The sequence below is a fragment of the Schistocerca americana genome, chromosome 1 (genome assembly GCF_021461395.2).
Source record: "Schistocerca americana isolate TAMUIC-IGC-003095 chromosome 1, iqSchAmer2.1, whole genome shotgun sequence".
Lineage (NCBI taxonomy): Eukaryota > Metazoa > Arthropoda > Insecta > Orthoptera > Acrididae > Schistocerca > Schistocerca americana.
In genome coordinates this window covers 599,995,804-600,023,275 of record NC_060119.1, presented here as the reverse complement: position 1 = coordinate 600,023,275, position 27,472 = coordinate 599,995,804, and the positions used below count along the sequence as shown (strand labels likewise).

The window sequence follows — 27,472 nt, the reverse complement described above, 5'->3', positions numbered from 1 at the left end:
ACCATCACAGATATTCATATGCGCTTGCAGAACGTCTAAGGAGACCTGGCAGTTGACAAAAGCACGGTGAGTCGTCGAGCGAGGCGTCTGTCATCATTGCAACAAGGTCACGCAAACCTGTCTAAATCTCCCGCGTGCCGGCCGGCCGCACACAGCTGTGAGTCCAGCAGTGCTAGAACTTACGGACACCCTCATTCGACGCGATCGAAGGATCAGAATGAAACAACTCGCTGCAGAACTGGATGCCTCTGTTGGCAGTGCTGACACTTTTCCACCACGTGGGGTGACACTAAAAGGTGTGTGCCCACTCCATTACTGCCGCTTTATAGAAGGCCATAAAAAAAGAAAAGACGATGGACCAAATGCGCAGAATTGCTTGTGCGTTACTAGGCTGATTGTGACAATGTTTGTCGAACATCGTCACAGGCGATGAAACATGGATTCGTTACTTCGAACTGGAAACAGAACGACAATCCATGCAGTGGCGTCACACGAACTCTCCACAGAAGAAAAAGTTCAAAGCCACACCATCAGGCGGTAATGTCAAAGCGACTTTCTTCTGGGGCTCTCAACGGGCTATTCCGTTTGATGTTCTCCCTTGTGAGGCCAACGGCCTTGTCGCAGTGGTAACACCGGTTCCCCTCAGGTCACCGAAGTTAAACGCTGTCGGACTGGGCTAGCACCTGGATGGGTGACCATCCGGTCTGTCGAGCGCTGTTGGCAAGCGGAATGCACTGAGCCCTTGTTAGGCAAACTGAGGAACTACTTGACTGACAAGTAGCAGCTGCGGTCTCGGAAACTGACATACGGCCGGGAGAGCCGTGTGCTGACCACATGCCCCTCCATATCCGCATCCAGTGACGCCTGTGGACTGAGGTTGACAGCGAGTCGGTCGATACCGTTGGGCCTTCTTGACCTGTTCGGATGGAGTTAAGTTTCTTTTTTTTTTTTTTTTTTTTTTTTTTTTTTGTTCTGCCTTGCAGTGCAATGATCAGCTCAGAAAAGTATTTTGCAACCCTCAGGAAACTGAAGAAACGACTTCAGTGTGTTCGCCACCACAAAAATGGAAACGAACTTTTCCTTCTCCATGACAACCCAAGGCCCCAAACAAGCCTATGCATCCGAAAGGAGGTCACTAAACTTCATTGGACTGTTCCTGATCATCTGCCTTACATCCTGGATCTCACACCTTCGTACTTCCATCTGTCTGAGCAATGAAGGTTGCACCCCGCAGGAAGCAGTACGTGGATGATGGAGGCGTTATTGGTGCAGCAAGACGTTCGTTTCGATCTAATCCCGAATAAAACCAACCCGCTTCCAGAAAAAATTGTGTTACATTACTTACTGAACACCCCTCGCATTATTAAAACATCAGTGATCCGTGATTGGATTCATTCAACTTATATGACAGCTTCAGCTCTGCTGCGGACACGTCCAGTGAGGTACCTGCGGAGGAATGACAAAAAAAATGGCTCTGAGCACTATGGGAGTTAACATCTGTGGTCATCAGTCCCCTAGAACTTAGAACCACTTAAACCTAACTAACCTAAGGACATCACACACATCCATGTCCGAGGCAGGATTCGAACCTGCGACCGTAGCGGTCACGCGGAGGAATGACAGATCATTCTTCCTCAAGAGCCGAAACCAGACGAAGTAATGATGTTGGGTGCTCCGGTCTGGTGTGAAGTCAACCTTCTGACTCATTCCAAAAGTGTTCCACCTGGTTCAGGACGGGATCTGGTCAGACAAGTCCATTTCACAGATGTTATTGTCCACAAACCATTGCCTCGCAGATACTTCTCCACGGATGGGTGCATTTTCATGTCGATACACAATTCATTGGCTCCCCGATGTTAATATGCTGCACGCAGTAGACAATGCTGTAAAAAGTGTTTATATACTTCAGCGTCTAGCGTTCTCATGAGCCCAATAAGGGGACCACAACGTAACGGGACCGCATCCTAACTACGAAGGGCACACCAATACTCTGACGCCACCTCCTCCATACTGCTGGTACTACACACGATTTCGTGTAACGTTGTCCAGGCATGTGCTCAACCGGAACCCTTCTGTCACATGATATAGTGTAAATCACCATTCGCAGTTACTCACTTCCAGTCATTCACTGTCCAGTGGCGTCGCTTAGCAATGACCTGAGAGATATGTGTCTCACAAGGAGCTGCTCGGTTCTGCACCGCTCTCTTTTTAAGTCTCTATGGACAGCCATGCTAGATGGACTGCTTGTAGCACTTTGGAATTCACGATTGATTCCCTCCGCGGATTGCATGCAATGATTTTTTTAATTTTTTTTTTCTTTTTTTTTTTTTTTCTTTTCCCAACCACCCTCCGCAATGTTCGACGGCCGCCATCTTTCAGCACATCAGATCTGCGTGGTCTTCATTTAGCTGCGATAGTTCCTACTCCTTTTCTTTTTACAAGTTGATTTTGGCAGGTTTAGAAGAGTTGAAATGTCCGTTATGGATCTGTTATTCAGATAACATCCAATGTCTAGTCCATGTTCGAAGTCACTGAGCTCTCCTAACCGACTCTTTGTGTTGTTGTTCCTTCTCTGTCAACAAGCTACTCCCTGCCTCTTTTTATACTGATGGATTCGCCTCTCATGACGTCTAGTGGTCAGTTCCGCAGTAAATAGATGTGTCCGTGTGCTTTTGATCAGAGACTGCAGTCTCAGGTGTGATACTGGTAAAACTCAATCAATCTGCAAGGAAGACTGCTTCCAAAACACTTGAATTTAGGAATATACAAAAACCTGTAGCGGCCACGAAGACAAGATTAAACTAATTTTTGCCCGCACAGAGGAATTTAAGCAGTCGTTCTTCTAGCGCTCCAGACGAGACTGGAACTGGATGATGTCCTACTATGTGTTACAGCACAAAGGGAGGTATCTCCTGCCATGCGCTGCATAGTGCTTGGCACACTACAGATGCAGATGAGGATCACGCTTGCGTGATGGACAAACACCTTGCACTGCTGCTCGCTCCTGCTTACAGCTCCGTGCGACCCGCAAACGGTGCTGGAAGCAGCGCGAGGGCCATCTGCAGACGACCATCCGGCCGGACGCGCCAGGAATAGCGGAGCAGACATTAACTCGGCGCCGAGTACGTACGGTGCGTCACGGACGCGGGGCAGTAAATACACCAGTAAGGCAGCCATCTCCGGACACAGCACGCAGCCCGTCTCTGCGACGCACGCACATACGGCACGCGCGCGGCCTCCCGCACCGCACGCGGCGTGTTTATTTGCGCCGCGTGACGTATTGATGAGGCGGCGGCGCGAGCGACGCATGACGGACCCCGCCCCCACGTGAATTATTGAGCCGGTTTCCCATGCGCACGACAAACAGCCCTCGGTCTGCCTCCGTGGTGGCTATATGTCCGTTCCCTCTTACTTCCTGGACGTCAAGCGACACACGACGATAAACGGTGCGGGAGGCTTCGAGCATATTCAGCGAGTCCGAAAAGAGACGACTGCATCGAGGTCATTAGAAACGAAGCACAAGCTTGAAATGTTTCACGGACGTGGAAGGAAATTGTCCGTGCCCCTTCAATCGTGCCCTTTCATTCCAGGAATCATCCTTGCATTTGCCTGTAGTGATTCAGGGAAACCAGAGAAAACGTAATTCCGGAAGGCTGGGCACGGATTTCAGTCGTCGTCCTCTAACGTGCTGAGCGGTTTTTGGGACTAACTAGGAGTGATACTATCAGATTAAAGGCACGAATCGTCAGAGGAGCACACTAACGAGATTTAGTGATCAGATTACAGGAGGGTGTCAGGATGAAGTGGCACGGGAAAATGTCCACTGGGGTGCTTCTCTTGTACGATCAGCCAGCTTATTCTGCACATGACGCTTCCACACACGCTGCTTCTTTCGGCTATTTAATTTTGTCTTAGGCCCCCATATTCTCGTGACATAGCGCCTAGTGAGTTCATCCTCTTTCCTCGAATGTGCAAACCACTGCGTGGCAGCCGTTTCCACAACGACAGTGAGATGACTTACGACAGCCGTGGGCAACCTTAGCTGTCCTGTGGGCCTGATTCACATACTAACTTAAACTCACGGGCCGTCTCGTCACAACGCAACAGCAACGCTCCCAGCTCAAAAGTCGGAACTGTAGCATCCGTGACGTCAATGTAGTGGGGTAATGCAGCGATATAAACGGCACACCTTTCCCGAAACGGTACGTCAGCAAATTAAACCTCAGAGTTCATGTTTTTTAGGAGTACATTCATTTTACTTTCACCCTGAATTTCTACATCTATATCTACATGGTTACATTGCAATTCACCCATAACCGCCCGGCGCTGTTCCCGGCGGAGGTTCGAGTCCTCCCTCGGGCATGGGTGTGTGTGTGTTTGTCCTTAGGATAATTTTGGCTAAGTAGTGTGTAAGCTCAGGGACTGATGACCTCAACAGTTAAGTCCCATAAGATTTCACACACATCTGAACATTTTTAAACTGCCTGGCAGAGGGTTCATCGAACCATTTTCATACTACTTCTCTACTATTCCACTCTCGAATGGCACGTGGGAAAAAGGACCACCTAAATCTTTCCGTTCGAGCTCTAATTTCTCTTATTTTATTATGATGATCATTTCTCCCTACGTAGGCGGGTGTCAACAAAATATTTTCGCATTCGGAAGAAAAAGTTGGTGATTGAAATTCGGTAAATAGATCTCGCCGCAAAGAAAACCGCCTTTGTTTCTTTCGGGAACCAGACTGGTACCGCCGGCCGAAGTGGCCGTGCGGTTAAAGGCGCTGCAGTCTGGAACCGCAAGACCGCTACGGTCGCAGGTTCGAATCCTGCCTCGGGCATGGATGTTTGTGATGTCCTTAGGTTTAACTAGTTCTAAGTTCTAGGGGACTAATGACCTAGTGCTCAGAGCCATTTTGAACCAGACTGGTACCAATCGCGAGCCAGAAGCGGCCTGCGGGCCACCAGTTTCCAACACGCGTGATTTACGACGTACACATTTCCTGCAAACAGCCAAAATACAAACTCCTACAGTGAAGGTGTCCGCTAGCTCATCAATCACTGGGTAAAGTGTTGCACTGGAGAGTGAATGTGTGGAGAAGGAACAAGACGTATCACTAAATTTTTGGGTCGTAGGTAATTTTTTTCCCAGGAAATAATTGAGGGTGTGTAACGAGCCCTCGAATAATGCCCGCATTACTATTGTCGTAGAGATTACAACATTCACTTTTACAATAGTTCTAGCTGAGTATCCAGAGTTTATAAGGTATGTATGTATTCCACTTCTATTAGTCCATCTCTTCTCTGTCTCTCCCTCTTCACCTCACCCATTCTTCTCCGTCCATCATCCCCCACTCCAGAATGAGGCTGGTGCTTCTTACCGCATATAATTTCTTTCCAGGTAGTTAGTCACATAGGTACCAAGTCTGGCTGAAGTCGATCCAGGGATTTAAGAGGAGTTTTTTATCCGCTGGTTTTTCCAGCATACGCTAATGTCACAGATTACTCATACATATTTAACTTATTTTACACATATTTCACTTGTATCTCTAGCGAATTTTGCCCTGTAATTTCGTGTTCACACAGTTCAGTCTTTATGGCGCCATTTCTCAAAAAATGGCTCTGAGCACTATGGGACTTAACATCTGCGGTCATCAGTCCCTTCGAAGTTAGAACTACGTAAACCTAACTAACCTTAGGACATCACACATATCCATGCCCGAGGCAGGATTCGAACCTGTGACCGTAGCGGTCACGCGGTTCCTGACTATAGCGCCGAGAACCGCACGGCCACACCGGCCGGCAACGCCATTTCTCCTGAATTGTATGACAGAGAATCACATAAATTTGTAGGTACAATGTGTAGGTAGTTGTGGGGACAGTCTGTGAAATATGTTGCAAATACAGTTAGTAGCAACGAAGTAATAAATTAAAACATGCCTGATGCCGCAGTTTTACTTCATGAACGGCGATAATGTACAAGAGAAACTTTTCTCTTTCGTCATTATGCGGAAATTTTCAGCGAAAAAAGTTCTATAAAGGTTTAAAATTATCTGTCAAGTGTGTTGCAAGTCCTCTCATTATCAAATACTGGATGAAAAATGTCTGTTAGGCGTCATCGGATACACTCCTTTTTCGCCTCCACTCCTACCCTTGTGATAGGTAGATGTTTCTTTTCAGACAGTAAGTGATATGTGTATCAAGTTTGGTTGAAATCGATCCAGTGGTTTTGGAGGAGATGTGGGGCAGACATAAAATACTAAAAACATTCAACAGCCTACATCGCATAAAATATTTCTTTATTTAAGACAACCGGTTTCGACAAACTTTCCTGTCATCTTCAGTTCTCAAAAACCTTTTTGTTGTGAAACATGTTCATTTTACTTTGAACCTCACGCCAAGTTGTCATGTGGATAAAAAATTAGCACATTATAAAACTTTTGACGTCACTAAAATATTTAAAAAAAACATAAAGAACCTTTTGCAAAAGTATATCGCTCACAGATGCTTCTTACATCACAAAAGCACAGTACACTGTAGCAGCAAAATGAACACGTTTCACAGCAAAAAGATTTTGAACACCTGAAGACGACAGCAAAGTCTACAGTAAACAACTGTCTTAAATAAAGAAATGTTTTATGTGATCTAGGCTGTTGAATGTTTTATGGCAAGTAAATTAGATCGTTCCTTCAGCACTCTGAAAATGAGAAAATTCAATATATATAAATACAGGAGTACAGGAAGGGCCTTTGAGTATCGCAAATGCAGATCTCCTATTCGCTTTAAAACGTGCGCAGTGAAAGATGCGAAACATCTCCTCTAAATTATGCCATTAAAGCAATGCTGATCGTCCTACGTAACACCGTGAATCAGACGAGACTGATGTAGGAGAATGAAAGACGAAATACCAGTATTGCAGTCCGGTGATGGAGCGTCCCAGACAGTGGACAGAGCAGTAAAAATCTTTGTGCCAACCAGGAAATGAAATTACTGGCAGCCTATAAAAAATAAAGGAAAAAATAAAGCAGAGCAGGGAGTACGGGCAGTTGTGCGAACGGACGGTTATGAGTAATGGCCCCGGCGACCATTTTTTAGCCGCGTGGCGTTGCAAGACGGGGAGAAAGTGCTGCGCGCGGCGACAGCGAGATAGGGGATACATCACCGCTGTTTTGAAACGCCGCCGTCGTGTCGTTGGAACGAGGTTATCGCGCTGCCTATCGCTTGACTCACGCTTGACTCCCTATCGGCAAAACGCTTGTGGTGGCTCGGGGCATAAGTGGCAGACAGCTACATCAGTTCAGGACAGAGTAGGAATTGTCAGACAATTACAAATATTTGATCGATGAAGTACCTTTCCATGCCTGTATGGAAGTAATAAGCTCATCCGGCAAAAATATTATTCGGTTCCTGGAAAGAGCACACTCGTCGCTTCACAGGGCTGCAGACGATGTAGTATAGTATCCTGTAAACTGCGGTCAGTGATATCTGCACCCCGAAAAGGTCTAGGAAGGGTCCACTAACACCTCTGTGTTCTCGCCCCGTTGGGCGTGCGGTCCAACGCACGGCTTTCCGGGCGGGAAGGAGCGCCGGTACCCGGCACGAATCCGCCCGGCGGATTTGTGTCGAGGTCCGGTAAACCGGCCAGTCTGTGGATGGTTTTTAGGCGGTTTTCCATCTGCCTCGGCCAATGCGGGCTGGTTCCCCTTATTCCGCCTCAGCTACACTATGTCGGCGATTGCTGCGCAAACAAGTTCTCCACGTACGCGTACACCACCATTACTCTACCACGCAAACATAGGGGTTACACTCGTCTGGTGTGAGACGTTCCCTGGGGGCGGGGGGTCCACCGGGAGCCGAACTGCACAATAACACTGGCTTCGGTGTGGGGCGGCGAAGGGGTGAAATGGACTGCGGTGGTCGTCATGGGGTTGCGGACCACTGCGGCTGTGGCGGGGACGGAGCCTCTCCGTCGTTTCTAGGTCCCCGGTTAACATAACGTAACATAACCCCCCTGTGTGATCTCCGAAAGCTGTCCAGCGGGTAGAAGAGACGTGGACGTTTTATTTTACAATAACTACTGATCAATACGACTGGAGACGCTCGAAAAAAACTGTAATGTAAATATTTCCAACTGGAAGTGATTGTAATTTTCTCTGTGTCCATATTTTCACAGCTGATAGCGGGACCTCGACTGTTCATTACAGAATGTAAGCCGTCTAAATTTTCAAATTGTTGTTTTATTGGGGTATCTGTTTCGGCGATATATTACACCGTCTTCAGGCACCCCGACCGAAGTGTGGGAAGATTCCCACCTCTGGTCCAGTCAAAATAGGAGTAGGTGATGTTTAAGTGATCGCTGTCTCAAAAATCTATGGATAACAGTCACTGAATGCTGCACCTAATTTGACTGGATTAGAGGTGGGAACCTTCCTACTCGTCGGCCAGGGGGCATGAAGATGGCGTAATATATCGCCGAAACTGGTAGCCAAATTACAAAACAATTAGGAAATTTAGACGGCTGAAAGGTGTTTGATTTAACATTCTGACCGCAGTTTATTACCTGCAGCTTATACACATACGAAAATATGTGTACATTAGAAAATCGCTTTTACAGGAACATTACACTAACTTCTATATTTGTGATCTTCGTCTGCATACAGTTGTCCGTTCGTACAGGATTGTTCAGTACGTAGAGAAATGATTCGCGAAATTTTTAATAGCGATTTTAAACGAATCTATCAGTACGGTCATCCACTGATGCGTTTGAAGCCGTCTTTCCTTCTACTAATATGTAACACCAGCACTATTTTCTTGCTTTTAATCCGACAAAAAGGTCTAAAGCGGTTTCTATTCTAAAATCTGACACATATAAAATTCCGAACTAACTCTATGAGGCAAAAAGAAACGTTGTTGAGATTCGGATAGCAAACGCCGCGTAAGATAACTGCATATCATAGTTTTGCACAAAGGTTGCACTTTATGTAATCAAGTATTGTAACAGGATACGATTACACATACAAAAAAAAAATTGTAGGCTTATTTTCATTTTCCTTCACTATTACATCATGACTATCGGCAGCACGTTGCCCCTACACAGAGTAATCACATAGAAATGAACAAGCCAGAATGACGTCAACATTTGGTAATGATTTGGTCAGAATTTTTTTTCTAGTTTGTAGAGACAAGGTGCTTCAGTTTGCTGCTTCGCATCTCCCTAATACAGCAACCTAGACACCGTACGCAAAGGTTGTTTAGAAAGTAATTCAACGCGGAACCGAATTTTAGTTCCTTTCTTACGATGCTTTAATTATCTTGGTGTCCGTATTGAGCCTGTTTCTTGGTTCTCCTGACACGAATAATGTAACAGACCATGCAAGCACAATTTTCAACAATTACTTCAACCGTAAATCGATAGTCTACTTGAATAATGCCACCCTTAGAAGATTGCTATCCTACGTGAGAGACATTACTTTAGGCTACCTCCGAGATATTCAATTCATTTATCGATATCACCCAATTATGATAATTTCCGCGATCTTATACAAGCGGTTAGGAATAAATTCCACATTGTCTTATTCTCAAGAAATTCATCATATTACTGGATACTGTGCATTCCAAGTAATCGTTAAGAAATAATATGGACAGGTACTACAGCGGTGCTGTAGCCGATTTAAAATGGCTATAACGTTGTCGCGATACGATATTGCTCGATTAGCTGGTCGTTTCGTTTAGTCCTCGATTCATTATTTCTTTCTCTTCACTTACTATAGGACACCCCTATGTCAACTTCCTTTCCTTTCCCATCACTGATTACAACTAAAGCCGACTGAAAAGAAAACTCCTTCCTCCGCTTGCGGGATAATAAAATTTGCGAGTTGTGCCCTCGGGAAAAGCAATAAAAGTCTCTTAAATAGAATTATTTTAAAGTTTTTCGAAACAGTTAAAATGAATTGTGAAGTTTTAGTTGTATAAGTCTCGAGTTTTGTTGGTAATAAAGTTAATAATTTAGTACTCATAAAAGCATCGTATCACAAAGAAGAATACTACAGGTGTGAAACGATTATACGGCGACCAGAGACTCAACCAGCATGATACAAATGTCACTCTCTACGTCTTACCCGTTTATGTTAATGACGTGGGAAAAGTTATCAACCACTACACGTAATTATACCTAACTTCGTCAGTAGACAATTTAACGACTTGCGGTAGCATATATATGCTCCCGCAAGACGTTAAATTGATATGATGTTTGTTCCATCTTGAGGCAATTCAGTATCTGGAAAACGCTGCATCGAACGAAAAAGAATGTTCTAGGTGGAATGTTAATATTAGTAATACTGTGCTACAACTGGCCACTTTCTGTTCATCTCTCCTGCGTGGGTGGGGTCGGCTTCACATTTTGAGACGGGGAACACCCCCATTTTTATTGCATTTTAGGATTCTAAGCCAAAACTACGTACGATTTACTGAAATGATTCTTTTCTATTTCTAGTAGAGGGCGCTGTAAATGACAAATATCAAGCTCAGGTCTGGAACCGCGTGACCGCTACGGTCGCAGGTTCGAATCCTGCCTGGGGCATGGATGTGTGTGATGTTCTTAGGTTAGTTAGGTTTAAGTAATTCTAAGTTCTAGGGGGCTAATGACCTCAGATGTTAAGTCCCATAGTGCTCAGAGCCATTTGAACCATTTTTTGACCCATCAAGCGTGCCTGTTTTTACAATGAAGAACCGACACACTTCATTCTACATTTCATTTGCGACATAAATGTACACCTTTGTGTTCGAACGATTCAGGCTGATGTTCGAACGTTACTTGAGCGTTGCAAATGTGATTTTACAGTACAAATAATATGGCTAGACATTGTCATTTCTACCAAATAAGCTCCTTGTATTGTAACGTAACCCTCTGTTACCTACGGCGTTGATTGTAATGAGCCCCCAAACCATCGAAATGCCTCATTTCGAAGGCTGCCCTCGAAACTCGCCATCAGGGTCAACGATTTCGGTGTGTGTTTCCATCAAACCGCAGTAACTCTTGCGCTGACCGCTACGCGCGTAAAAGCGAAACACACACGACAACCATGTCCACCAAGTGATATACTGACCACGACAACCATGTCCACCAAGTGATATACTGACCGAGTCAAGCACTGCAATTGTAAGAGGCAAGGGGTCTCACCGATATCACGCATCCCGATGGGAACTGAAAACGATTACATTCACGTTGTTGTTCCTGGATCACACTAAACGTAACAAAAGGGATCAAATGGCTCTGAGCACTATGGGACTTTAGCATATGAGGTCATCAGTCCCCTAGACTTAGCACTACTTAAACCTAACTAACATAAGGACATCACACACATCCATGCCCGAAGCAGGATTAGAACCTGTGACCGTAGCAGCAGCATGGTTCCGGACTGAAGCGCCTAGAACCGCTCGGCCACAGCGGCCGGCTAAACGTAACTATATTGTGCTGTACAATCAAACTTGCAACAATAAAGTCAATTTCAAACATAAATATTAACCGATAGATCGTAAAGGTTTACACTTACATCGTAAATGAAATGTAAAATCAAATGCGTCTGTTCTTAATTGTAAAAACAGGCACACTTGATACTTGTTGATTGCAGCGCCATGTACCACGAAAGAAAAACAATGGTTTCACTAAACTGTGTATATATTTTGGCGTGGAATCCTAAAATGCCATAAAAACGGGGAATTCCGGTTTGAAAATACAAAGTTGGTCCCGCTCAGGCAGGAAGATTGGTCAGGAGGTGACAAGTTGTAGCACAGATGTCCCCTTTACTAATATTAACTTTTCATCTAAAACATTTTTTGTACGATGGGGAGTTTTCAAAAACTTTATTTCTATCATTGTTGTAGCACTGTGTACAAGCTGTTTCCGTAAGAGCGAGCATACAAAAATTTAACAGAATGTAGAGGATGCTCTACCAAACAATTTGAGGTAGGTATCTTGGGGTCGGAGAAGCCAGCTTAAGGAGGTAATAGGAATAAAATTACATTACTGCGTATTTTTTATTTACAATAGTTACAGTTAACAGCAAATACCATCACTGATACAATGAACGTACCATTTGTTCTGTATCTTACAAAATGTGCTTAAACTGACGGCCATCAACTTCAATACAAGCATGACATCGGCGAACAAGATTCTAACGCACCCTGACGAATACCCCTGGCGTGTCCCTGGTTTCTTCTTTCCAAAGAACCAGTCTCCCGCATTCGTCGATCGACAGAAATAAACGCTCGTCTTGACGGATGACGCCTGTTAGAAAATCATTTTCTGAGAAGCCTTTCAGCAACTTCCCCATACACATGGTGCATGTCAGTGAGTTCTGAGAAACTGTACCGGTACTCCTCCATCGCATTGTACTGTACGTCTCTGAATAGCGCTGAGTAATAAATGGGTCTCTCGTTAATTCACAGCACGTTCTGTCATGGGACAACGTAAATACGATACAACAGACCCACCAAGTAAAGTAAACAAAACGTGCATCATGACTTCCTAGTAATCAGGCCCGTCCTCCTTATTTCCTTGCAGGAAATAAAGAATGCACACGTAAATAAGCAGCACAGTACATTTAAACTAGTATCCATGTTAGTTGTAAATAAGCTGGAAAACAGTAATATTAGACAACGCGCTAGACATTCTCTATGTCCTGTTACACTTTTGCACGCACTTGCGGAAACACCCTGCATTAAGTTCTAAAAGCACGGACGATGTATGAAAATGTACATATACAATCATTAAGACTGAAACAATTTGTAGGAAGAATTTCTTTGAAACTAACACGAATTGAAATGTGAGAGCAACGCCCTTTGGAACGATATAAGGATATAAAATGTGACACACAGAAACACGTGTCCATTTTTCTTTATTTCGCTCTCTATATTTATGTACTGAGAATATGAAATTTCAAACGTAGCACATTGTCCGTGGCACATGTGCAAAAGCGCCAGCAGGAAATACAGGTTAAAAAAATCCGTAAGTACACGCAAATGCGCTTGTAATTTCAGCACTAAACATTTCCACATCGTGTGCTTTCATATCTAAATGGGCCCTCCATTACTGTCTGGAGCAGTACTATCAGATACTCAGATCCGGTAATTTATTCCTGCTATCCACTTTGCCTTCCCTTTTATGAGATCCGGGCGTTATGAACATTTGTCCATTAGTCGTTGGCACTTTTATGTGCCATGATATTTCTGCAGACATGTGCTGAGTTTAGCGTAAGTGTGATATCTGTTATTTGCATTTTCGTAGTTTCACTGCTCGTGGCTTGAGTAATTGGGAAAGAGAATTAACCTCTTTTTACCTGAATGGGCACGGCAATCATAAGAAACTCAAGATACGCGCTCTTCGATGTACCAGATGAACCATCGTTAACAGAAGCCGACTGATTCATTCAAATTTGGTTAACCTCTTCGTATCACCAGGTATGCGTCTATATGCAGATGGAACTTTTCATGTTCGGTATGGTTCAAATCCTCAACGCAAGCAAATGACATGTAGCTGAAACTATGGTGCACGTGCACGTTTCTATACGAGGATGGGCAGGAGAGGGTGGAGGGGGGGGGGGGGGGGGGAGAGGGGAGAAGGGAGAAGGAAGCACGTTTCTGGACGGGGAGTGTCATACATGCGATCCTGTACATTTCGGTGCCGCACCTCCGACGGCTGTAGAATCGAAGTGCGAGAAATAACACTGAGTCCTGCGAAGTGTTGGCTCCGCCAATAAGAATAATCTCATAGCAGTTTAATATGGCTGTGCTAATCTTTGAAGAGATCTTACTGTTAAGCATAACGTAAACTCCCCAGTTATTTAAAGAAGGAACAAGCAGTAAATGTAGTGGTTGTATTAGAACAGACGAAGTGTTGAACCTAGAGGACAGCATACCTAGAAACACGCGATGTTTTTTGATCGATACTTTCAGTCTACTGACTGATTTTAGAATCACATGAAGAAACGCGCACTAGAGACAACCATAAGCAGATTCCGCCAATGTCTAGAGTTTTTGGTAATTGTAAGACAAGAGGTTGTGTTTTGTGCAGAATTTATAAATATTTAGCGCTCATTCGAGTCTGTATACCATAGAAAAGCAATTTGGACTATACGGCTAGTTCTTCAGGTACAGAATTTTATGCTGAGTAAAATGCTACATATTTTTACGATTCTACTTTACCTATTTGAAGTGGTTTATTCTTTCTATAGTGACTGCCATTGAGTCTTTTTCAAGCGTCTCCCGGAAAGACATTAAAAAGAAACTACCAAAACCAATTTATAAATTCTCTGGAAGGTTTGTCAATAGCGTTAGTTTTTCAGAATATCTGTCCACTTACAAATTTACTAGAAGTATCGTTACAATGTAAGTTTCAATAGATTACTTCTATTCTTTCAATTTTCCCATTTCTATTTAATCGTGTTAAAGTTTATTAATTTCGAAATGGCTTTCTCTGTTCATTTCCAATGTTCCTTTAGGGTAATATGTATCTTATTTCATTGTCATTAGAGAGGATATAAAATGTAGACTGGCAATGGCAAGAAGTGCGTTTCTGGAGAAAAGAAATTTGTTAGCATCGAGTATAGAAAGTGTCAGGAAGTCTTTTCTAAAAGTATTTGTATGGAGTGTAGCCATGTATGGAGCTGAAACATGGACGATAAATAGTTTAGACAGTAAGAGAATAGAAGCTTTCGAAATGTATTGCTACAAAAGAATGCTGAAGATTAGATGGGTACATCAGGTAACTAATGAGGAGGTACTGAATAGAATTGGGGAGAAAAGGAATTTGTGGCACAACTTGACTAGAAGAAGGGATCGGTTGCTACGAAATGTTTGGAGGCATCGAGGGATCACAAATTTAGTACTGGAGGGCAGCGCGGAGGGTAAAAATCGTAGAGGGAGCCAAGACATGAATACACTAGGCAGATTCTGAAGGATGTAGGGTGCAGTAGTTACTTGGAGATGAAGAAGCTTGCACGGGATAGAGTAACACGGAGAGCTGCATCAAACCAGTCTCTGGACTGAAGATCTGAACAACAACAACAACAACAACAACATCAACATTTCATTGTCCTTATTAGTTACATGCAAAGTCAGGCTCAGTGACCCTTGCTCTTCAAAAATGGCTCTAAGGACTATGGGACTTTACATCTGAGGTCATGAGTCCCCTAGACTTAGAACTACTTAGGTTAGGTTAGGTTAGTGTTGTTTAACGTCCAGTCGACAACGTGGTCATTAGAGACGGAGCGCAAGCTCGGGTTGGGGAAGGATGGGGAAGGAAATCGGCCGTGCCCTTTCAAAGGAACCATCCCGGCATTTGCCTGAAACGATTTAGGGAAATCACGGAAAACCTTAATCAGGATGGCTGGAGACGGGATTGAACCGTCGTCCTCCCGAATGCGAGTCCAGTGTGCTAACCACTGCGCCACCTCGCTCGGTTTAGAGCTACTTAAACCTAACTAACCTAAGAACATCACAAACATCCATGCCCGAGGCAGGATTCGAACCTGCGACCGTAGCAGCAGTGCGGTTTCGGACTGAAGTGCCTAGAACCGCTCAGCCACAGCGGCCGGTCCCTGCTCTTCACCTACTTTTAGTTTGTTATATTGCAATACATAAAAGGCTATTATTAATTATAAAACAATTATGTTCATAAAAAATAAAGTGTTTCCATTTTGTTTTTTGATATATTTATTTGTTGCCTTTCTTGTTTTCTTTACTTGCGTATTGAAGTCTCCACTGCGCATTCTTGCCCCAGTGCACGTACTCTTATGGCAAAATGTTTTAGAAAACTTTTATTATCCATCTAATAACAATTTGATGACAATGAAACCATTATATAACGTTACAAGACGTCAGACTAGGATTTTCATGCGTATTTCATATAATATTGTAGCGAGTTTCCTTAAAAATATTTTGTAAAACTAAAAATGTTTACTTTTACGTCCACCTACCATGGATGACAGTGTTGTACCTTGAAACATTCATTCTCAGATGGAAAACTTATTTTCTGGCGTAATTTTTGTAACTGCGGAAAATGACTGCAGCACATAAGAACTGAATACCATCAACTGAAAATGGAATAAGGAAATATATTGAAGTTTTACTAAAGCATGCGATAAACTGGAAACTGTGCCAAAGTGCGAGCCAGCCAGTGTGGCCGAGCGGTTCAAAGCGCTTCAGTCTGGAACCGCGAGACAGCTACGGTCGCAGGTTCGAATGCTGCCTCGGGCATGGATGTGTGTGATGTCCTAAGGTTCGTTAGGTTTAAGTAGTTCTGACTTCTAGGGGACTGATGACCTCAGAAGTTAAGTCCCATAGTGCTCAGAGCCATTTGAACCATTTTGGAACCAAAGTGCGTCGTTCTCCCTTGCACTTACTAATACCACAAAAATATGTGATGTACTTATTCAGTTACTTTATGAATACTTGGCCGCTTGTGATAGATATCTAATACCACCCTGACTCAGCAGAGAAAATATTTTTGTGGTGATTTTATCGATGACAATCATCATCTCATTGGTTTTTCCGCTATTTAGCTTAACTTTACACTGTATTCACCTATCATATTTACATTGGCAACAAAAATTAGCAACAGCAAGAAATAATTAACGTAGAATACTGAAATTTCGGGAACACATTTGCATAGGTAACCTGTTTAAGTGATTAACGTTGCAAGTTTACATAGTGATGTAAGAGCGAGAAAAGTCATTGTAAATTTGAAATGCTGGTACAATAATAACGTGTGTAACCGCCCGGATATGGAATGAAAGCATGCAAACGTGAACGCATTGTGTCACACGGGTAAGAATATCAGTTTGTAGGATAGAGTTCCATGCCTGTTGCACTTGGTCGGTCGGCACAGGAAAGGATAACGCTGGTTTTGGCTGACGCTGGTGTCGTCCGATGATGTGTAATACGTGCTCGGTTGGAGACAGAGCTGGTGATCGAGCAGGCCACGGGGACAAGTCGACACTCTGTAGGACATGTTGGAATACAGCTGTGATACGTTGGAAAACACTCCCTGCAATTGTGTTCATGAATGGCAACACAACAGGTCGAATCAGTAGACAAACGTACAGATTTGCAATCAAAGTGCGCGGGATAACCACGAGTTTGCTCCCGCTGTACTACGAAATCGCACCGCAGACCATAATTCCGGATGTGGGTATAGTGTGTCCAGGCTGCAGACAGGTTTGTTGCAGGCACTCAACTGGCCGACTCCTAATCAGCACACGAGCATCACTGCCGCCGAAGCAGAAACGGCTTCAGATCTCCACTCGGCCCTCCAGTGAGCTCTCGCTTGACACCACTGAAGTCGCAAATGGCGGTGGTCAGTGCAACGCACGTTACAGGGCGTCTGTCTCGGAGCTGTGTTCTGCCATTGTGGTGCCAACTGCGACTCCAATTGCTGCTGCGGACGCAGTACTATGCGCTACAGTGATAGCCAAACATGATGGACTTCCCTGTCGGTAGTGCAAAAAAAAAAAAAAAAAAAAAAAAAAAAAAAAAAAAAAAAAAAAAAAAAAAAAAAAAAAGTTCAAAAGGCTCTGAGCACTGTGAGACTTAACATCTAAGGTCATCAGTCCCCTAGAACTTAGAACTACTTAAACCTAACTAACCTAAGAACAGCACACAACACCCAGTCATCACGAGGCAAAGAAAATCCCTGACCCCGCCGGGAATCGAACCCGGGCGTGGGAAGCGAGAACGCTACCGCACGAGCACGACCTGCGGACTCGGTAGTGCCACGTGGGCGTCCGGACACTGGTTTATTGGCGACCGTACGTTCTCGTGAGCACCGCTGCCAGCAATCATGTACAGTGGTTACATTCCTCCAAGTCTTTCTGCAGTGCATGACCTTGTTCAAACTCAGTGAACTATTGACAGTGGCGTCTTTGTCGCCTTAAAGGCACTTTGACTAACTTCAACTCACCACATCCCATCCCAAAGGAAGCTAAAGCTCACGACCGTTACATCCGCATCTTAGTAGGGGCGCTAATGCGACTGGTCTGAAATTTGAACAGACCACATCTTTCACGTGTAGAAACACGCCTACCAACTTCCGTTCATCTCACGTAACAACTTCTTTATGTTGGGTTCTTTTTTCCGCCAGTGTACGATAAATAAATTATACTGATGTGAATGTGTATAGTCCCAACATTTGATAGTTTCTTAAAGGGTAAGTGCGTTGCGTTGTTATCTTCGTGTATATTTTCAACGCTCCTTGCTACGTATTCTAGAATGTGTTTCATATTACCTTCCGTAAGAAACGCTACTTACACCTGCACAACTGCATGTCAAATATAACAGAAATCGCAAAATGTGTTAAGCCAAATAAATTACTCAGGAAGGCTACTTTCTTTTTTTAATGTGTATTACCAGTCCACGCCAACGGCCTTGCCGCAGTGGTAACACCGGTTCCCGTCAGATCACCGAAGTTAAGCACTGGCGGGCTGGGCTAGCACTTGGATGGGTGACCATCCGGTCTGCCGAGCGCTGGTGACAAGTGGGGCGCACTCAGCCCTTGTGAGGCAAACTGAGGAGCTACTTGATTGAGAAGTAGCGGCTCCGGTCTCGGAAACTGACATACGGCTGGGAGAGCGGTGTACTGACCACATGCCTCTCCATATCTGCATCCAGTGACGCCTGACACGGCGGTCGGTCAGTACCGTTGGGTCTTCATGGCCTGTTCAGGAGGAGTTTTTAGTTTATTACCAGTCCACAGCTAAGTAATCAGATGTTGGGGCTGCTAACTTAAAGGCTTTTGTCTTCCTTGTTTTCTGACAGGAAATCTCCTGGGAAAAGGAATGGAATTCTCCTGCAGTGTAGAATGGGCGTTAGAGTTGGAGGGTATAAAACAAGAAACAATAGAGGAGAGCTGTTAGGTAAGATTACTACAGAGTACTAAAGAATGAATGAAAAAAATAAACACGAATTACAACATAACAGCTCACTAATTGTCACTGCGGTCACGCTTGCACACAAAACACACACACACACACACACACACACACACACACACACACACACACACAAAGCCGCGCGGAGTGGCCGCGCGGTTTGAGACGTCGTGTCACGTATTTCGCGGCTCCTCCCACCGCAGGTTTGAATCCTCCCTCGGGATTGGGCGTGTATGTTGCTCTTAGCATACGTTAGTTTAAATAGTGTGTAAGTCTAGGGACCGATGACCTCAGCAGTTTGCTCCCTTAGGAGTTCACACACTTTTGAAACAAACAAACTATAGCAATATTTATCGTCATTTCTGATGCTTTCTATAAAAAGGAGAAATCCGTTGCAGTAATCTACGATAGTACAAGAAGTAAACGCGGCTGACTGATCTTTGGACTAAAAAGATTGAAGCAGCTACTCTCTGGCGCACTAAAACTTCCACCGTTAAAGCTTTTATTGGTGCTCTGTGTAGAAGTTTCACACTCGTTTCGTCGTCAGCCTACAGGATGAAGGAGGAAAGGGAAGGAAACTGTGAATTAAGACGCAGCAGTCGCAACTTTCCAGAAGAAGAGAAGGCACGAGAACAAAAGGAAGCTCTTATGGCTACAGGAGAATTACAAAGATTGCGGCTTGAGATAAGGCGAACTTTTTGGTAGACGTAAAGGAAAGAAAGAGAAACACACACAGAACAGGAAGTACAGCTCACGGAAACAAGCAAATTCGCTCTAATGTCGTAGAGACATGTCCGAACACAGCAGCGGGTAATAGTTCTAATGAAGTCCACTTAATCAGTCGCTGTAATTATAACGAGTTGTACCGCACTCGAGATTAACAAGTGAAGCTCTCGGTAACAGCAGATGCGGTACTCACGGGCAGGGGGAACTGTTCACACGATGAACGCTGTAGGTAAAACGTTCGTACTAGGGAGACGGGGTTGTAAAGTGTCAGAGCACGGTGCAGTACCTGGCAACGGGATCGCTTAAAAGGGCTGCGAGCCCGCCGCGATACCAATTAGGCCGTAGGAGTAGGGCGCAGATGAAGAGATACTCCCTGTATTTATTTCACCAATTAAAGCGGCCGGAGCGCCGCCCCCCAGATTAAAACCGCAGCTCAGCCGCGCAAAGGGCGACTCGGGGATAGCGTGCGCTGCGGCGCCGGTATCTGCGCGCCGCCATCTGCCGTGCGGTACTGAACGGAGGGTCGCGCGGGCCGGACCACTGTCTTTATCTAATTACGTACGTGTCATCTGACTGTGCTCAATTAAACCAACTGTAGCCTGCCGGTGCGACGGGTGTGATTTCCGTGTCTATCTGTCTGTAGATAAGGCCGATGGAATCCGATGGAAAAATTGCACCAAAAACATTTGAGTGACGCAGTATCAATATCGGCAACATACTATCAACAAAAGAAATGAATACCTGGATTGAGTTCGCGGTCTTTATAAACTTATGCGAATAATCTCTTAATGATTTTTTTTAGTTATTAGGACGGATTGCTAAAAAGTAACGCTCCCGAATTTTTTATGTGAAAGCCCTAAAAGCGTTTTAAATAAAAAGACAATATTAGCATTCTACATCTTTATTCCTCATGTCTACATCTTTATTTTTAATGTAGTCACCTGGCCCTGAATCTCCCTACAAGAGAAAAGTATGTTGATACCGTCACCGTACAATGTCTGACGTTGTTGACGGAGCCACAATCTCATCTCTGCTTGTACCACTAGTCACTATCAAAGTGAAAGCGTTCTCTGACTTCGTAAGGGGGCTGCTTCTGTGTTGGCAGCGCTGTGTAGCGCTCTGCATTAGATCTCTGACTGCGCTTTCTTTGTAAGAGGCTCTGAGGGTGGTATGATTCGTTGTTAGAAGTTAATCAAATGGTTGAAATGGCTCTGAGCACTTTGGGACTTAACTTCTGAGGTCATCAGTCCCCTAGAACTTAGAACTACTTAAACCTAACTAACCTAAGAACATCACACACATCCATGCCCGAGGCAGGATTCGAACCTGCGACCGTAGCGGTCTCGCGGTTCCAGACTGTAGCGCCTAGAACCGCACGGCCACCCCGGCCGGCAGAAGTTAATCGCCAGTAGTCTTGGGCAGTTGGAAATTAGTCGCCAGCAGTGATGGAAGTACTGTTGGGCAGTTGTAGATGAACAGCCAACAGTGATCGATGCTATATGTGAGAAGTTAGCATTGATGGAGGGCAGAGGTCTGAAGTGTTAGGGTAGGTTAACGATCTGGAAGTATCCGACTTGGAGTTTGAAAGTTATTCATGATTATATATCTTTTTGTACTAGATGTCAATGACGATTTATATTTGTGTTTGAACTGAATGTCACATTATTAAGGTAAAAAATACATTATTTGGTTTGCAACAAAATCTGTCCTTTGCTAACCACATGCCTATTAGTAGTTAGTGGCTTTAGTAGTAAGACTCTTTTATTTAGCTGGCAGTACTGACGCTCTCTGTATTGCAGTAGTTGGCGTAGTGAAGATCTTTGTGAGGTAAGTGCGTCATAAAATTATAGGTTATAGTCAGGATTGCTTCTTTTTCAGGGCCATTCTTTTGTATTAATTATCTGAAGTCAGGTTGTAATTTTTTTTGAGCAGTCAGATTGCGTTGCGCTAGGATATTGTGGGTCTTAGTCATTCAGCAATTTAAGTACAGACTCACTCATTTAAATAAAGAAGTTTCAATTTTTGTAAAAATCGGATGGGACTAAGTCGGGACTGTAGGAAGGATGATCGATGACAGTGAGCCCAAGGTGTCGGATTATCGTAAATGTGACAGCGCACGTGTGTGGACTGGGTCATGCCATTGTAGAGGATATTCCATGTGTGAAAGAAATCTGTTACACCACACTGTTTCTGTCACACCGACATAACTACACTCCTGGAAATGGAAAAAAGAACACATTGACACCGGTGTGTCAGACCCACCATACTTGCTCCGGACACTGCGAGAGGGCTGTACAAGCAATGATCACACGCACGGCACAGCGGACACACCAGGAACCGCGGTGTTGGCCGTCGAATGGCGCTAGCTGCGCAGCATTTGTGCACCGCCGCCGTCAGTGTCAGCCAGTTTGCCGTGGCATACGGAGCTCCATCGCAGTCTTTAACACTGGTAGCATGCCGCGACAGCGTGGACGTGAACAGTATGTGCAGTTGACGGACTTTGAGCGGGGGCGTATAGTGGGCATGCGGGAGGCCGGGTGGACGTACCGCCGAATTGCTCAACACGTGGGGCGTGAGGTCTCCACAGTACATCGATGTTGTCGCCAGTGGTCGGCGGAAGGTGCACGTGCCCGTCGACCTGGGACCGGACCGCAGCGACGCACGGATGCACGCCAAGACCGTAGGATCCTACGCAGTGCCGTAGGGGACCGCACCGCCACTTCCCAGCAAATTAGGGACACTGTTGCTCCTGGGGTATCGGCGAGGACCATTCGCAACCGTCTCCATGAAGCTGGGCTACGGTCCCGCACACCGTTAGGCCGTCTTCCGCTCACGCCCCAACATCGTGCAGCCCGCCTCCAGTGGTGTCGCGACAGGCGTGAGTGGAGGGACGAATGGAGACGTGTCGTCTTCAGCGATGAGAGTCGCCTCTACCTTGGTGCCAATGATGGTCGTATGCGTGTTTGGCGCCGTGCAGGTGAGCGCCACAATCAGGACTGCATACGACCGAGGCACACAGGGCCAACACCCGGCATCATGGTGTGGGGAGCGATCTCCTACACTGGCCGTACACCACTGGTGATCGTCGAGGGGACACTGAATAGTGCACGGTACATCCAAACCGTCATCGAACCCATCGTTCTCCCATTCCTAGACCGGCAAGGGAACTTGCTGTTCCATCAAGACAATGCACGTCCGCATGTATCCCGTGCCACCCAACGTGCTCTAGAAGGTGTAAGTCAACTACCCTGGCCAGCAAGATCTCGGGATCTGTCCCCCATTGAGCATGTTTGGGACTGGATGAAGCGTCGTCTCACGCGGTCTGCACGTCCAGCACGAACGCTGGTCCAACTGAGGCGTCAGGTGGAAATGGCATGGCAAGCCGTTCCACAGGACTACATCCAGCATCTCTACGATCGTCTCCATGGGAGAATAGCAGCCTGCATTGCTGCGAAAGGTGGATATACACTGTACTAGTGCCGACATTGTGCATGCTATGTTGCCTGTGTCTATGTGCCTGTGGTTCTGTCAGTGTGATCATGTGATGTATCTGACCCCGGGAATGTGTCAATAAAGTTTCCCCTTCCTGGGACAATGAATTCACGGTGTTCTTATTTCAATTTCCAGGAGTGTATATTACACTCACCATGTTACGTGCTGTAATTCGGAGCCTTTTAGAACCGAACGACTTCAAACATCTATACGTGAAAAATAAAGATGTAGAAGATTAATAACATTTGTATTGTTTAAAAAGCTTTTACGTGTTTTCCCGAAAAAGATTCGGAGGCATTACTTCTCACCACATCCTCGTATATTACTGAGACGATGTGGCTAATGCCATCACCACACCGCACCAACTTTAGAATTCGTCAAACAGAGTTTAATTTTGTAAAAAGTCAAAATTTAGCACAACAGCTGTAAGTCACTTCAATAACGCTCTCTGTTTCGGTCAAACAACAATCATCACACGTAAAAAATCGACATTAACTACGAGACGCGTTGTTTCTTTATACCTGAGGACGGTCTGTTGTTAGACGAAACGGTTATTGTGCCCATTTATGATTTTCTGAAAATGTGTAGATGTAATCATCGCCCCCAGAAAATGATAAGTAAAAACTCGAGTTTCAGTTGGAATAAAACATGTGTCGAGATTGCCGAGTTGGGTAGGTAACATATCATTCACGTATCGGAAGAAGCATGAGGGTTCGCGGGCTGCTGACCCAAGCGCTGCTACTTCTAATGCCTCCATGATACCGTCAGCCCATCGTTACTCTGTCGGTCTGTTCGCAGTAATTTCCGATACGTGGAGATACGGTCCCGATCTGGCCACAATGTCAACAGCATCTACGCGACTTTCCGCAAAATCTGAATTGGTTGTGCCACAACATCGTGCTTACGATGGAGATCGAAGAGAAGAAACAGTTTCCGTTTCTGCATGTGTTATTCACGCGGAAACCGAAGGACACACAAAGACACAGCATTTACCGTAAACCAACGAAAACGTATTTATATTGGTGAGAGATCTGGAGAATGTGCTGGCCAGGGCAGCAGTCTAACATTTTCTGTATCCAGAAAGGCCCGTACAGGACCTGCAACATGCCGTCGTGCATTATCCTGCTGAAATGTTGGGTTTCGCAGGGATCGAATGAAGGGTAGAGTCAGGGGTCTAACACATCTGAAATGTTACGTCCACTGTTCAAAGTACCGTCAATGGGAACAAGAGGTAACCGAGACGTGTAACCAATGGCACCCCATACCATCACGCCGGGTGATACGCCTGTATGGCGATGACGAATACACGCTTCCAATGTGCGTTCACCGCGATGTCGCCAAACACGGATGCGACCATCATGATGCTGTAAACAGAACCTGGATTCAACCGAAAAAATGTCGTTTTGCCATTCGTGCACCCAGGTTCGTCGTTGAGTACACCATCGCAGGCGCTCCTGTCTGTGATGCAGCGTCAAGGGTAACCGCAGCCATGGTCTCCGAGCTGATAGTCCATGCTGCTGCAAACGTCGTCGAACCGTTCGTGCAGATGGTTGTTGTCTTGCAAACGCCCCCATCTGTTGAGTCAGGGATCGAGACGTGGCTGCACGATCCGTTACAGCCATGCGGATAAGATGCCTGTCATCTCGACTGCTAGTGATACGATGCCGTTGGGATCCAGCACGGCGTTCCGTATTACCCTCCTGAACCCACCGACTCCATATTCTGCTAACAGTCATTGCATCTCGACTAACGCGAGCAACAATGTCGCGATACGATAAACCGCAATCGCGATAGGCTAGAATCCGACCTTTATGAAAGTCGGAAACGTGATGGTACGCATTTCTCCTCCTTACACGAGGCATCACAACAACGTTTCACCAGGCAACGCCGGTCAACTGCTGTTTGTGTGTGAGAAACCGGTTGGAAACTTTCCACATGTCAGCACGTTGCAGGTGTCGCCACCGGCGCCAACCTAGTGTGAGTGCTCTAAAAAGCTAATCATTTGCATATCACAGCATCGTCTTCCCGTCGGTTAAATTTAGCGTCTGTAGCACCTCATCTTCGTCGTGTAGCACTTTTAATGGCCAGTAGTGTAAAAGGGCAGCACATTCTGTAATCGTGCTTTATAATATCCTATGGAGATTCGGCTACATTGTGAGCTTATAAATACTGTTGTTTCCAACTGAGTAAAGCTCGACACCCACCGTTGAGCGTCTTCAAAGCACAACAACTGGGAAGCTTCGTTCACGCCACGCTAACTGGAGAGCTGTGATCTCGCCATTAGACGTGCCTCCTTAGCATCGATCGGCACCCCGACCCCCGTGTTGGTGGCACAGAGGCGGAGGACCGCGATTCGTCTCCAGGAAGTGCTCTTCCTCCTCTCCTTCGCCAGCGGAGCAGTCCACGAGTGTCGCGGACCCTCCGTACGAGCCCTAATATCTCGCAACTTATCTTCGTGGTCCTTGCGCGAAATGTGCATTAGTGGCAGGAGATTTGCCCTACAGACAGCTTAAAACGCCCGCTCTCTAAATTTCCTCAATAGTGTTCCCCTAAAAGAACGTCGTCTCCCCTCCAGCGATTCCCATTCGAATTCCGGAAGCATCTCCGTAACACATGCGTGTTGTGCGAAGCTATCGGTAACAGAATTAGCAGCCTGCCTTTGAATTTCTTCGGTGTCTTTCTTTAATCAGACCTGGTACGGATCCCAAAAAATCGAGCAGTATTCAAGAATAGCTCGCATTAGCGTCCTACATGCGGTCTCCTTTACACATGAACCACACTCTCCTAAAGTTCTCCCGATAAACCGAAGTCGACCATTCGCCTTCCCCATCACAATCTTCACATTCTCGTTCCATTTCATATCGCTTCGCAACATTACGCCCAGATAATTACGGGACATGACTGTGTCAAGCAGGACACTAATAATGGTGTATTCAAACATTAAGAGTTTGTTTTTCCTACTATCCGCATTAAGTTACATTGTTCATCATTTAGAGCCAGCTGTCATTCATCATACCAACTGGAAATTTCGTCCAAGCCACCTTGCATCCCGCTACAGATTCTGAACGTCGGCGCCTTCCGTGCAGTATAGCTACGTCAGCAATCACCCATAGACTTCTGCTCGCAGCGTCCGGCAATGGCGGTCCTATCACGTTTCGCTGGGGCACTCCAGACCATATCGTTGACACTGATATACACTCGCCGACGAAGACAACATACTACGTTCTCTTACGTAAGACGTTTTCGAGACAAACGTATCTGGGAGCCTATTCCAAATGTCCGTACGTCCGTTAACAGTCTGCACTGGGGAACAGTGACGAATATCTAGAAATATGGAATCTGTCTGTTGCCTTTCATCCAAAGTTCGCCGCATATCATGTGAGAAAATGCCAAGTTGAGTTTCTCACGAGCGATGCGTTCTAAAACCATGCTGATTAGTGGACATAAGTTTCTCGGTCTCAAGAAAATTTATTATATTCGAACTGAGAATACGTTCAAGGATTCTGCAGATTGATGTTAGGGATACTGGTCTGCAATTCTACGGTTACATTCTTTAACAATTCCTATATACAGTAGTCACCTGCGCTTTTTTCCCAGTCGCTTGAGACTTTGCTCTGGGCGAGGAATTCGCGATAAATGTAAGCCAGGTAAGGGGGAAATGCCGTAGAGGACTCTTTGTAAAACCGAACTGAGATTCAGTCCGGACCTGTAGACTTATTTGTTTTCGACTCTTTCAGATGTTTCTCTACGCCTGGTGTTCATATTACGATATCGTGCATACGGGGGTCTTGGTTCCAATGGCTCTGAGCACTATTGGACTTAACATCTGAGGCCATCAGTCCCCTAGAACTGAGAACTATGTAAACCTAACTAACCTAAGGACATCACACACATCCATGCCCGAGGCAGCATTCGAACCTACGACCGTAGTAGTTGCGGGTTCCAGGCTGAAGCGCCTAGAACCGCTCGGCCACAGAGGCCGTCAACGGGGGTCTGTTCGATGGTCAAACGCGGTGTGTTTGTACGGTTCTGACACGGAAATGATTGCTTAAACTCGAAGTTTATAAGTTTGGCTTTTGTTTTGGTATCTTTAGCTGCCACACCAGAGTGGTCAACGAATGACCGAATGGAAGCCTTAGACCCGCTTAGCGATTTTACATACGACCAGAATTTTCTCGTGTTCTAGGCCACGTGTTTTGCTCAGGTACGACTTTGGGCTTCGTGTTGTTGCTTGTTTTGAAGTCATTTCGTGTCTTTTAGTTCAGAGTGTAGAACCGTTCATTTGAGAAAAGGAATAAGCAAGCTAAGCAGCGATAAGTATTAAACAACAAATGA

The 27,472-nt window shown here is 45.3% G+C and overlaps 1 protein-coding gene and 2 pseudogenes across 2 annotated transcripts in view; 2 read left to right on the top strand and 1 right to left on the bottom strand.

Annotated features, from left to right (window-relative positions):
- Positions 1-27,472, bottom strand: part of LOC124607035 (leucine-rich repeat-containing protein 4-like) — a 1,293,164-nt gene that overhangs the window by 636,632 nt on the left and 629,060 nt on the right. The window lies entirely within an intron of this gene.
- LOC124555586 lies at positions 606-723 on the top strand (annotated as a pseudogene).
- On the top strand, positions 18,407-18,524 carry LOC124561402 (annotated as a pseudogene).